The sequence below is a fragment of the Scyliorhinus canicula genome, chromosome 21 (genome assembly GCF_902713615.1).
Source record: "Scyliorhinus canicula chromosome 21, sScyCan1.1, whole genome shotgun sequence".
NCBI lineage: Eukaryota > Metazoa > Chordata > Chondrichthyes > Carcharhiniformes > Scyliorhinidae > Scyliorhinus > Scyliorhinus canicula.
The window spans coordinates 12,066,689-12,081,009 of record NC_052166.1 but is presented as its reverse complement, the minus strand read 5'-3'; positions in this window follow the sequence as shown (position 1 = coordinate 12,081,009).

Genomic DNA, 14,321 nt, shown 5'->3' with positions numbered 1-14,321 from the left:
CCCCACTCTCTTTCTCCCCCCCACTCTCTTTCTCCCCCCCACTCTCTTTCTCCCCCCCCACTCTCTTTCTCCCCCCACTCTCTTTCTCCCTCCCCCTCTCTTTCTCCCTCCCCCTCTCTTTCTTCCATCCCCCTATAGTTTATCTTGCTCTTTCTTGGCCCCGTCTTCTGCCATGGGTATTGTAGTCTTTCTTTCATTTTGTAATTTTTCTTGTTGCCCGTATAGCTTTGTTGTTTGTTGTTGTTGGGGAGGGGAAGGGGGGTGTGCTCAATTCTGCCCCCCTCCCCCCGGCTCTTATCCCACGCCACCAACTGATATTTCCCTGGTCTCCTTCCTTGCTGCCCTCCACCCCGATCCTGTCTGTTCTATGTCCTGTCTGCCCTCATTTTTCTCCACCCTCCCCGCCCCCAATCGCTGTTGGCTTCTAACAAGTCTTGGAACAGGCTTATGAATACCCCCCATGCTTTGAGGAAGCTCTCTTTGGCATTCGGATGGTGTATTTGATCTTCTCCAGGTAGAGAAATTGCACCAGCTTGCCCAGGGTTGCAGGTCTGTTCCTTGTGACAGTATGGATATTGTTTGGTGGATGAAGGGTTAATAATTTCATGTAAATTCATCTAGCCACCAGATCAAGAGCAGGCATACAGATCACGTGACACCCGTGATTCTGGGAGAAGGTGTTTTAAGTGTGACAGAGACCAGTTGTGTGTTCAGGAGATCTGTAAATAGAGTTATAGCATAGTTTATCTTGGCAACTTTTGTATCTTAGTAAGACATTCAAATCTAGTTATAAGAGGTGTTAATAAATTAGCTTTGTTAATCAACAATGTTCTTTGTTGAACGCTACACATCAAAGCCATTCTTATCAAGAAAGCAGAGAACATTGCATGGTACCAGGAGATCTTGCTAAGGTAAATCAGAAAAGCTTCGCGAGAGAAAGAAAAAATCGGTGTAAAAAAAAACTTGAGAAGCAAGAAAAATAAATTTGATCAGACTCTGATGTCAGCAGCCTCCTTGAAGCTAGTAACGTCGAAGAACTTCCCAGTCCAAGCGAGATGCAAGGTTTGCAAATTCCACGGCAATTTTGGACATCGGGTAAAGTTGATGTTAACTGGAAGAAATTTCAAACAGCAGTTTGAATTATATATATATCAGCCATTTGTTCTTGAAAATACAGAAAAATGTGTCATTTGAAACATGGAAGTCTGGCAAATCTGGTCTGAGAGAAACATGAGAGGATACAGGGAAAGATCCCATGAAGGGTTAAAAGCAGGTGCAAAGAGCAGGATTATAAAATGCAGATTCTTTCTCACAAGCAGGCTTATCAAACACATAGGATTCTTGTATTAAGCTAAAAACAATGGTTCACACCTTCATTGAAAGTAAATATCTTAGGAAGCATCTGGAAAAGCATGGATGAAGGTTTCAATTGAATTAAGTGACGAATGTTTAAAACAGGCAGGTCTTTCAAGTCATAACCAAGTGAAATTTTAGCATGCAGTTAAAAGCAAAGGTTTCACACCTTCATTGAAATTAACTCTCTTAGTACACAGCTGGAAAGAATGGATGATGTTCAGTCGAATTTGGTGTCAATTCTAAGTGTGAAATTCTACTAACATCAAGTAAATTAAAGAAAATTGGAGACAACCTGTCTATGAGAAACATAATTTAAAGTCAAAATCAAAGGCAAAGTTATGAACTGGGGACAATTGGAAAATATAACTAGAAATCACAGAATTAAAAGTAACATCTCTATTGAAACCAAAGCATCCTTGAATATCACAAAGGAACTTTGAACATCACAAAGGACAATGTAATCATATCTGAGAGGTGAGGCCATGCCCAAAATGAATACTTAGTTGTATTAAAATGTTTGCATCAAAGATACTTTTTAACAATCAAAGTGGAAATAAGTTAATTGACAACAAGGTAATAAAAACTTAATAATTGTTAGAAAGAGAATATAAACCCAGGGAGCAGAACCAGAAAAAAAAGTCAAGGGGTGCAGAACTCAGAGAGAGGAGAGAATCATATTCAGCTCTCACAGCTCGGTCATGGGAAAGACTAGACAAGCAGCCGAGTTTAAACAGCTAAGGAAGACTAGAATTTAAACAAGAGTCAGAGTCAGCTGAGAGATAGCTAGCAGAGCCAGCTCTTATAGCTCAATACATGGGATCGACAAGACACAGCAACATAGCTAACCAGCGAACACACCTCAAGAAGACCAAACTTTAAAGAAGATTGATTGTCAAGTTGGGCCTGAAGGTCCCTTCAACCAACCAGCAGGATCCAGAATCGAGATCTTTTTACCTTTCTGTAAAGAAAGTGTTTGTAGCTTTTAAAAGAAAAAATATAATAATAAAATAATATGAAAAAGTGTTTTTTTCTCCTAAAGTCTACTTTACTTAGCAACGCAGCACCCAGGACATCGATGCTACTAAGTGGTAAGTAGATAAAATCTTCGGTGAAGGTATGGGTTATACCGGGGGATAACTTGAAAATATAGTTTGACCTGAATAGCACCCACTGAAGCCTGCATCGGAGTCAGGGAGTGAGAATCCCTGTTCACCATTTAGAATACCGACCCTTTTTGGTATAGGGGGAATTCTAAGCATAGTGATGAGTTTTTAAAATCACATTGACCTCGAAGCGACCAGCGAAAAATAGCTTGTTCCTAACAATGGCTGGATTGCAAACCCTAGAAATCTTTAACTCATTCCGCTTTGAGAATGAGGATGATAAAAAAAAATAGTAAATAATCAAAAAGTTCGTCGAGCATTGTGAGCTTCAGATAAATGAAACTTTTGAAAGATATATTTTCAGGCAAAGAGCCCAGAAAGTAGGTGAAACACTGGACTGCTTTATTACAGATCTCAGGCATAGTGCAGACCTGTAACTTTTCCATTGTCTTAGACCAGTGTTTTTCAAACCTTTTTTCCGGGGACCCATTTTTACCAACCGGACGAATTTCTCAACACCCCCCCCCCACCCCCGCTAACCTTTGCGACCCACGCCGGCCGACCTTTGCGACCCACGCCGGCCGACCTTTGCGACCCACGCCGGCCGACCTTCGCGACCCACGCCGGCCGACCTTCGCGACCCACGCCGGCCGACCTTCGCGACCCACGCCGGCCGACCTTCGCGACCCACGCCGGCCGGCCTTCGCGACCCACGCCGGCCGACCTTCGCGACCCACCATTTTCTCTTACCTTTAGGTGAGGTACTCACGATCTCAATCCAATCTGGTTCACAGGAGGAGAGGCAATACATAGTTAGCATCCACGTTTCATCGGCAAACAAATCAGCCAGAGAGGACAATTGCGCGAGGAGGAAAGCGTGCATTTCGTGCCTCAGTTCGTAAACTCTGAGTAGCTCCCCTGTTGACTGATCATTAGAGGGATGAAGTCCGCCGTCATTGGGATTGACTGGTCACTGTTTCGATTCAATGCTTTAATGTAGTCTCAAGGTCAGCAAAATACTTATAGCCACCCTTCAGTACACAGATGGTGACAATGTGATGATTTCCCATGGCTTTCATTATATCCCTTGCCAAACTGTCATAAAGGCTACAAAGGAGATACTTGCAAGGCATGGAATCCCATTAACTGTCATGAGTGACAACAGTCCATGTTTTGACAGCTGTGACTGGACCGAGTTCTCTCAACAATATGATTTTCAGCATGTCACTTCCAGCTCATTTCATCCACAATTATTTAGCAACCTTTTATCTTATGAGATGTTCGAACGTAGTTATAAGTAGAGTTAATAAATTAGCTTTGTTAATCAACATAGCTTGATGTTCTTTGTGCAGTATAGTTCTGGGGATTCTTCTCTTCCCCACCTCTCCCTCCCCACACACACACACACAGATAAAATGATAATTTTATCTATTCCTTAGGGAAGAAGATCTGTTTGGATCTAAACAGGAAGAGGAACCTTGGCAGTATATTCATCATTGCACCCATCCTACCAGGAAAAACAGGAGTGCATCCCATCTCTGTATGTCCTTTTTGACTTGCTCCGCCAGACTGGTCACTTGTGGATCTGTGTCCAGTCATGGGCTATCTGGATTTCCAATAGTGGACTTTATTTTGGGCTAATTTGAATGGTAGACCCTCCAGCTCCGTCCCTGCTCCATTTGGGCTCACTGGAAATAACTCCAGGATGGAGTCGATCCAGGATGGAGCCTGGCCGCCCTCTCTTCCCTGTCTCTACAAGCCTTGTAGGCTATAATTTCTCTCCTAATCACTGCCTTCAGTGCCTCCCAGAACATAGAAGGTGAGACTTCTCCATTCTGGTTGTTAGTGATGTGCTCACCTATGACCTGTGATGTTTCGTGCCAGAAGACCTTGTTGGCCAAGAGGTCCGTGTCCAACCTCCATGCAGGACGTTGGTCATGACCTGTCTCCAGCCTCGCATCCATGTAATGTGGAGCATGGTCGCAGATGACTACCTCAGAGTATTCCACTCTATTTATGGAAGCATTGATTTCCCCACTGCAAAGAAGTCAATACGGGTGTATACATTATGTACCAGTGAGAAGAACAAGAATTCCTTCTCACCAGGGTGTAGGAACTGTCCCTATCTGTTCCCTAGCCATGCCTATCTTTTTCCCAGTTTTGGGGTTTGATCGCTCGGTGAAGTTAAAGTGTCCCCCCCCCCCCCCCCCCATGATCGATTGGTGTATGTCGATATCGGGAATTTCCACCATGGTCTCCTTTAAAAGTCCGTGTCGTTCCAGTTGGGTGCGTACACGTTTACTGGAACTACTGGTGCCCCGTCCAGGACACCGCTTACCATGACATACCGTCCTCCGGGTTCGTAGCCACCTTTGTTGCCATAAAACCATCTTCTTGCTAATCAGGATAGCTATCCCCTGGCCCTCGTCCCGTAACAGGAATGCTGCATCTGACAAATGCAGCCCTTCCTTCCAGTCGGTCATTCTCCCTCAGGTGTGTCTCTTGGATGAAGGCTATGTTGGCTTTCCAACTTCTCAAATGGGTGAAGACTCTGGATCTTTTCACTGGACTGTTAAGTCCCCTGATTTTCCAGGTGATAATCCTGTCTGTTCTGCGAGATCAACCACCTACCTGGTGGACGTGCGTGTCCCTGCACTATTTGTTCAGGGGCTGTCCAAAATGGCCACAGTCGCTGTTCTCACCATGAGGTCGGATCCCTGCATTTCGGGGGTTCCCTTCATTGAGGTGACATCCAACTGTGTGTACGCCACATGGGTGCGCCCCTGCACTCTGGGATTTCCCTTTGTTCAGGGACCTTCCAATGTGGCTGCTTGTGGTGCCACCTTGTTTCTTCAACCTACATCTTACCTGCTGAAGCCAATCTGCAAACCATCCCTTTCTTATCCTTGTGTTTCCCTTGTGTTCCCACTTCCCTGCTACACCCCACTTTGCACGCCCCATTCCTGCCCCTGTGAATCCCCCTCCTACCCTGGAGGTGCGCCACAGGAAGCCTTGTGCTCATACTTCCTATGCTAGCTTTCCCCACTAGTCTGGTGGATCCTCCCCCCTCCAGGGATGATCCTGCCCTTTTACTGTGCCTGCTAGATTGCTGTCCCTCTTCACCCTCTCCTGGGCTCCGCTGCCCTCGTCCCTTTCCTGTAATTTAACATTTCTGTTCCGAGCGAGGCAGTACTGTCCCGCGAAAACATGGTATAAGTCCATCATAGTTCTTTTCTTTCTTCCCTTTCTTCCTCCTCTCTTTCGCCACAGCGCTGTCTTGCCTGCCCTTTAACCAGGCCGCTAATCACCACAAACGCGTCCGCCTCTGCCGGGGTGTTTAAATAGAGTTCCTTATTTTGGAACGTGGCAGGGAAACAGCATTCCAAATTTCACTCCACTCTTGTACAGGGCCAATTTTGCCTGTTTGATTTTGGCCCTGCGGTTTGCCAGGCTTGCTCCAATGTCTTGGTAGACCGGGATTTTATCTCCTTCCCAATGCCTTTGTTTGCCTTGCCCACTGCAGGATCATATCCAGGTACTGATACCGATGTAATTTGGAAATTATTGCCTTTGTTTGCCGTCTGGCATTGGGCTTCGCTCAGAGCGATCTGTGTGCCCTGTCGATCTCCGGCGGTTTGGGGAAGCTGTCCCTCCCGACCAAGTTGCCTGACATCTGGGCAACATAGTTCGCTCGGTCCCTGCCCTGTATCCCCTCTGGCAGGCCAATGATCCATATATTTTGGCACCGGGACTGGTTCTCCTCGTCCCCGACCTCCTTTACGCTCCTCTGGGTTGCCACCAACCTTTTAATTTCGGCTTCCAGAGCAACAATCCAGTCGCTGTGGTCTGTCGACGTCTTCTCAAATTCCTGAATCGTCTTACCTTACGCTTCCATCTTCTTCCCCAATCTGTTGATCGCCGTCTGCATGCTTGACCGCCACCTGGATCTCCACCTTATCGCCTCCCTCATCGACAACAGCTCAAACACCTTCCATCCATCTCCGGGGAGGGTGGGGTGGGGTGGGCGTGGTTCAGCTTGTCTCTCTCTCTCTGGGGTGGCCAGGAACACCTCGCCTTGTGGGTCCGCCAACCCGTCCACCCGCTACCCTTGGCTTTTCCGCTCATGTCATGTCTGCGGACAATCACAGGATAATCCTGGGAGGATTGGCCACCGGATAATCCCGACCGCATTGATCACCGGACAGTCCCGGCTGGATTGATCCCAGGATAAACACAGCAAGATTGATCACACGACAAACCAGGCAGCTTTAATCACAGGGTAATTCGGGTTGGATTGATCACAGGATCGACCCGGCAAAATTGATCCCCAGATACTCCGGGAAAGGTTTGATCATAGGATGGGCGACATGGTGATGCAGCTGCCTCACGGTGCTGAGGACTCGGGTTTGATTCCGGTCCTGGGCCACTGTGCCTATGGAGTTTGCACATTCTCCCCGGGTCTGCATGGGTCTCTGCTCCACAACCGAAAGATATGCAGGGTAGTTGGATTGGCTCAACTAAATTGCCCCTTAATTGGAAAAATTAAAGAAAAAGGATTGATCACAGGATAATCCCAGCCAGATTAATCGCGGGATAGTCCTGGACAGGGTTAATTGCGGGATCCCGGCTGAATTGACCGTGGGAATACTCCTAGCTGGATTGACCGCGGGATACTCCTGGCCGGATTGTCCCTGGGATACTACTGGCCGGGTTGATCGCGGGATCCCGGCCGGATTGACTGCGGGATACTCCTGGCCGGATTGACCGTGGGTTACTACTGGCAGGATTGACCGCATTTTGGTAGGAAGAATAAAGGAGCGGAAATTATTTAAAGGGTGAAAGACTGCGTAAAGATTCTGAGCGATTTGAGTTTTTAAAAATTCATTTGCAGGATGTGGGCGTTGCTGGTTTGGCCAACATGCTTGCCCATCGTAATTCCCCTTCAGAAGGTGGTGGTGAGCTGCCTTCTTGAACCGCTGCAGTTCCTGTGCTGTAGGAACATCCACAGTGCTGTTAGGAAGGGAGTTCCTTCGGGGTAGAAGATAGATGTGCGAGGTGTGCGGGCATGCCCGAAGCTTAGAGGGTTTTGGCAGGGTTTTGCTAAAGCAATGCCCAGGGTGCTGAGTCCGGAGGTAACGTCTTTGGAGTGTCAGAAGATCCGGGAGTTCAGGGAGTGAAAGAGGCCGACGTTTTGGCCTTTGCCTCCCTGGTAGCCCGGAGACGGATCCTGTTATTGTGGAGGGACTCGAAGCCCCCGAGTGTAGAGACTTGGGTTAGTGACATGGCTGGGTTTCTCAAGCTGGAGAAAATAAAGTTTGCCTTGAGAGGGTCAATGCTAGGGTTCTCTCGGAAGTGGCAGTCGTTCGTCGACTTTCTCCGGGAAAATTAAAATGTCAGCAGAAGCAGCATTCCGAAGGGGGGGCGTGGGGTAGGTGCAATATGGTTGAGGGATGTACAGAAGGGATTGGGTGGGAAATGTCTATTTTACATGTTGATGTTTATGTTATTATTATTGCTTTTATTGTTATAAACATTTTGCAAATATTTTTTTAAAAAGGGAGTTCTAGGATTTTGACACAGTGACAGTGTAGGATTGGTGATATATTTCCAAGTCAGGATGGTGAGTGACTTGGAGGGGAACCTCCAGGTGGTGGTGTTCCCAAGTATCTGTTGCTCTTATTCTTCAAATGGCAGTGATCATGGGTTTCGAAGGTTCTGTCGAAGCAACCTTGATAAGTTCCTGCAGTGCATCTTGTAGATAGCACATGGCTGTCATAGTGTGTCAGTGGTGGAGGAAGTGAATGGAACAGCAATTAAATGGGTCCTCGGCATAAATCACAAAAAGCTAGCATGCAAGTTCAGCAGGTAATTGGGAAGGCAAATGGAATTCTGGCTTTAATTTCAAAGAGAATGGAGTACAAAAATAAGGAAATCTTGTTAAAACTATACAAAGTATAAGTGCATAAGTTGGGAACATAGGCTGTCAGGGATGGACACAATTGAAATGTGGAACTTGTTCAAGGAACAGATACTACGTGTCTTTAATATGTATGTCCCTGTCAGGCAGGGAAGAGATGGTCGAGTGAGGGAACCATGGTTGACACGTGAGGTTGAATGTCTTGTTAAGAGGAAGAAGGGAAGGCTGAGGAAACAAGGTTCAGACAGGGCGTTGGAGGGATACAAGATAGCCAGGAGGGAACTGAAGAAAGGGATTAGCAGAGCTAAGAGAGGGCAGTTCTAGTCGCCTCATTTTAGGAAGGATATGGAAGCTTTGGAAAAGGTGCAAAGGAGATTTACTAGGATGGAGAGTAGGTTTTACGAGGAAAGGTTGAGAGTGCTGTGCCTTTTCTCATTAGAGCAGCATGGTAGCATGGTGGTTAGCATCAATGCTTCACAGCTCCAGGGTCCCAGGTTCGGTTCCCGGCTGGGTCACTGTCTGTGCGGAGTCTGCACGTCCTCCCCGTGTGTGCGTGGGTTTCCTCCGGGTGCTCCGGTTTCCTCCCACAGTCCAAAGATGTGCGGGTTAGGTGGATTGGCCATGCTAAATTGCCCGTAGTGTCCTAAAAAGTAAGATTAAGGGGGAGTTGTTGGGTTACGGGTATAGGGTGGATACGTGAGTTTGAGTAGGGTGATCATTGCTCGGCACAACATTGAGGGCCGAAGGGCCTGTTCTGTGCTGTACTGTTCTAAATTCTAAACAGAGAAGGATGAGGGGCGACTTGATAGAGGTTTATAAAATGATCAGGGGAATAGATAGAGTAGACAGTCAGAGACCTTTTCCCCAGGTAGAACAAACCATTACAAGGGGACATAAATTTAAGGTGAATGGTGGAAGATATAGGGGGGATGTCAGAGGTAGGTTCTTTACCCAGAGAGTAGTGGGGGCATGGAATGCACTGCCTGTGGAAGTAGTTGAGTCGGAAACATTAGGGACCTTCAAGCAGCTATTGAATAGGTACATGGATTATGGTAGAATAATGGAATGTAGATTAATTTGTTCTTAAGGGCAGCATGGTAGCATTGTGGATAGCACAATTGCTTCACAGCTCCAGGGTCCCAGGTTCGATTCCCGGCTTGGGTCACTGTCTGTGCGGAGTCTGCACATCCTCCTCATGTGTGCGTGGGTTTCCTCTGGGTGCTCTGGTTTCCTCCCACAGTCCAAAGATGTGCAGGTTAGGTGGATTGGCCATGATAAATTGCCCTTAGTGTCCAAAATTGCCCTTAGTGTTGGGTGGGGTTACTGGGTTATGGGGATAGGGTGGAGGTGTTGACCTCGGGTGGGGTGCTCCTTCTGGGAGCCAGTGTATACTCGATGGGCTGGGTGGCCTCCTTCTGCACTGTAAATTCTATGATAATCTATTATTAATCTGGGACAAAGGTTCGGCACAACATCGTGGGCCGAAGGGCCTGTTCTGTGCTGTATTTTTCTATGTTCTATGTACTTGTTAATCCACACTGGGAAAACTGTGAACAGTTCTGGTCCTCTTATCTAAGGAATGATATACTGACATTGGAGGCAGTCCTGAGAAGGTTCACCAGGTATGAACCTTGGTATGGAGGGATTTTATAATGAGGTGAGGTTGAGTAGGTTGGAGTTTGGAGTAGGTTGGAGGTTGGAGTTTCGAAGAATGGGAGATGACCTCATTGAGACACACAAGATTCTATATAGGTGGCTTGACAGGGCAGATGCTGAGAGCTTGTTTCCCTAAGTGGGAGTCTGGGACAGAGGGTATAATCTCAGAGTAAGGGGCTGCCCTTTTAAGACAGAGCTGAGAAGGGATTTCTTCTCTGAGGGGAGTGAATCTGTGCAATTCTTTACCTCAAAGGTCTGTAGAGGTTGGGTTGTTAAGTTTGTTCAACGCTGAGATAGACAGATTTTTAATCAGTGATGGAATCCAGGGTTATGGGGTTAAAGCGGGAAAGTGAAGTTGAAGATTATGTCAGATCAACCATGATCTCATTGAATGGTGGAGCAGAAGTGATGGGTCGAATGGTTTACTTCTATTCCATCGAATGGGCTATATTTTCAAACTTAAATAAGGGTGATTATGAGAGCAGGAGAGATGAACTGGCTGAAGTGAATTGTCAAATTAGGTTAAGGGATAGGTCAGTAAAGATGCAGCGGCAAACATTTTAAAGGGATAGTTCAGAATGCACAGAATAGATGCATCCCAACTGGTAAGAAAAAGTCCAAGTTCTTGGGAGAAAGCATATTTCATAGATTTCATAGAATTTACAGTGCAGAAGAAGGCCATTCAGCCTATTGAGTCTGCACCGGCTCCTGGAAAGAGCACCCTACCCACACCTCCGCCCCATCCCCATAACCCAGTAACCCCACCCAACACTAAGGGCAATTTTGGACACTAAGGGCAATTTATCATGGCCACTCCACCTAACCTGCACATCTTTGGACTGTGGGAGGAAACCGGAGCACCCGGCGGAAACCCACGCACACACGGGGAGAACATGCAGACTCCGCACAGACAGTGACCCAAGCTGGGAATCGAACCTGGGACCCTGGACCTGTGAAGCAATTGTGTTAACCACTACGCTATCGTGCGAATTGGGCAAACACTGGTGGCAGGTGGGAATAAAAATAACAGCAAAGGATGAGTAAACACTTAATCAGGATGGAAAAATTGAAGCGAGTCTGAAAGCACAACTTGAAATAGAGTGTGGGAGTTTGGTGAGAAGAGGAAGATTAGTGAGGATAGGAGGTGAGCTGTTGCTGAGTAGTTGGTGAATATCCAATAAGTGGTTAAGGCCAATTTCCGAAGGTTTAAACACTGGAGTTTGTGATAAGGTTGATAAATTTCGAAAAGAAAATAAAGAATTCAACAATTGTGATGAGGTTAATAAATATCTAGAAGAAAATAGAGAAAACAATAAAGTAATTAATTAAAGCTCAAGGGAAGGATAGGTGATGCGGCATGGATTCTAGTGTAACTCTGCTGGCTTGAGGCACTTTGACTTATTCAAAACTTGTTTTTTATTAATTTGTGCCATGTGGGCATTGCAGGCTTGTCTAATATTTATTGCCCATTCCCTAATTACCTTTGCCCTCGGATTCAGTGGCTTGTTAGGCCATTTCAGAGGTCAGTGTCTGCAGCTCAATCACCCTGAATGTGGTTGACTCTTAAGTCAACCACATTCAGGGTGATTGAGCTGCAGACACTGCGACACATCAGGGAGGCTGATGTGGGCTTTGTTTAAGAAGCCAGTCACACCCCTTATGATAGAATCCTTTGGTTTGGAAAGTAATCAGGGACGGGGTGTTGTGACTGCAGATGAGGCAGGCAAGGGGACACAGAAGGCAGGATGGTCAGCTTCTGCAATTGTCCAACAGGTTTGAGGTTCTCTCTTGTTTGGATGAGAGTGGGGGCTGCAGGGTGGATGAGCCAACGGGCCATGGCACTGTGGTACCAGAAGCTATTCATGTGAAAGGAGAAAAAAGGAATGTCATGGCAGTAGGGTGTTAGAATGTCAATATAGTGAGGAGAATTGATGCTGTTCTCTGTCGCAAAGAGTGAGTCCAGATGGCGGTGTTGCTTGCTCGGTGCCAAGGTTTGAACATCTGGGGCGAAATTCTCCGGTGACCGTCGCAATGCCCGGGACCCGGCGCCAAAAACGGCGCTGATGACTCCGGCGTCGGGCCCCACGAAACATTGCGTATTCTTCGGGCCCGAATGGGCCAGCAGCGGCGTTACGCCATTCACGTTGGCGTCACCCGCTGACGTCGGGCGACGTAATCAACACCCCCCGGCGTGACTACACGAAAGAGCCCTCCCCAACCCACCGACACCCGCACTCTGTGATCTCTCTCCCCCCCCCCCCCCCCCCCAACCCACCGGCACTAGCACTCTGTGATTTCTCCACCCCCCCTTCCGGCCTGTCACCCACCTCCACGATGAATGGCGTCAACCATCAACACTGGTTGACACCGTTAAATACCTGTTGTGATTAACGCCGACGTGGCCTGTGGCCACGTCGGCGGGACTTCGGCCCATTCGGGCCGGAGAATAACGGCAGCACAGAAACCCGTAGCCTCCCGCCGGCCCCCGCCATTCTCCGAGGTGGGCGGCGGGATTGGCGGCACGCCGACTTTTTGCGGGTGGGAGAAATCTGGACATGGCGAGGGCGGGATTTTCGGCGGCCCCGGGCGATTCTCCGACCCTGCTGGGGGTCGGAGAATTTCACCCCTGCTCCGGGCTAGAGAGGAACTTGTGGTGGGAGGGAAGGACGCAGTTGTCATGGTCCTTGTCGTAGTGAACATCATAGGCAGGACAAGGATGGAGATTCTGCATTGTTCAGGACAAGGAGGCATCACATTAAGAGTAGAAACTCAAAGATAATTTCTGGATGGTTACCTGAGCCACGTGTAAATGCGATTAGAGAAATTAATACAAGGCCCAAAGATTGGGTTCCGATTCATGGGGCACTAGCACCAGTACATTGGAAAGTGAGATCTGTACTTTTGGGACGGTTTCCACATGAACTGCGCTGCAGCTGATGTACTAGTGAGGGGGGCAAGGAATAAAATTGGGAAAGATGTGGTAAACCAAAGAGTAGAAACAAGAGAAAAGTCTCTATCTAAATGCACATACCATTCAAAGGAAAATCCTAGAATTTACAGTGCAGAAGGAGGCCATTCGGCCCATCGAATCTGCACCGACACTTGGAAAGAGCACCCTATCTAAGCCCACACCTCCACCCTATCTAGTAACCCTGTAACCCAGTGACCCCACATAACCATTTTGGTCACTAAAGGCAATTTAGCATGGCCAGTTCACCTAACCTGCACATCTTTGGACTGTGGGAGGAAACCGGAGCACCCGGAGGAAACCCGCGCAGACACGGAGAGAAAGTGACCCAAGCCGGGAATCGAACCTGCGATGCTGGAGCTGTGAAGCAACTGTGCTACCACTGTGATACCGTATCTGACGCCGTAAGTAGAAATTAATAAATCCAATCTGAAGCTATTAAATGTAAATGTTACCACAGTCCCACAGAACCATAGAAAATAGGAGCAGGAGACCTTTCGGCCCTTCGAGCTTACTCCATTATTCCTTGTGATCATGGCTGATCATCCAATTCAATAACTTGATCCTGCCTTCTCCCCAAATCCTTTGATCCCCTTCGCCCCAAGTGTGATATCTAACTGCTTCTTGAAAACATTCAGGGCGGGATTGTCCATTGTAATCGGCGATTGGGCTGAGAATCGATTCCGACACCAGAACCGGGGCTGGTGCCGGTTTGATGCTGGTTTGCAAGTCTCTGCCCCCTCCAAACCGCCGTCATCGTGATGCATGGCATGCGTTGTCGCAATGCCTTTGCTGCCTCATCGGCCGGCCCTCTCACGATTCTCCACCCCTGATGGGCCGAGTTCCCAGCGGCGCGGGACAAGTGTCATCACACAAATTGTGGACCCAGTTTGGCGGCTGCGGACTGCATCCAGCACCGCCACACTAGGCCGTGATCCGTGCCACTGGCCGGGCGGGCTTCTGCGACAGCTGGGGGGACTGGTGGGGGTGGGGGGGGGGGGTGGCCAGGGGGTGGGTTATGGGTTCTCAGATGGCGGGTTGGGTCCGTGCACGGCCGCTGCCATGTTGTACGGCCAGACCACTGTAGGTATTCTGCCGTGCACATGCACCGCCCGGGACCTAGCAGTTCTCTGGCCAGTTTCGGCGCAGGAGGCGGAGGTTTTGGTCGGCGCCGGTACCAGAATCGGTGAGTGGTTTGCGCCGATTTTCTCCGCACTTGGCCGCAGGAATGGAGATTCCCGGCCACAATGTTTTGGCCTCAACTACTTTTTGTGGTAAAGAATTCCACAGGCTCACCACTCTGGGTCAAAAAATGTATCCT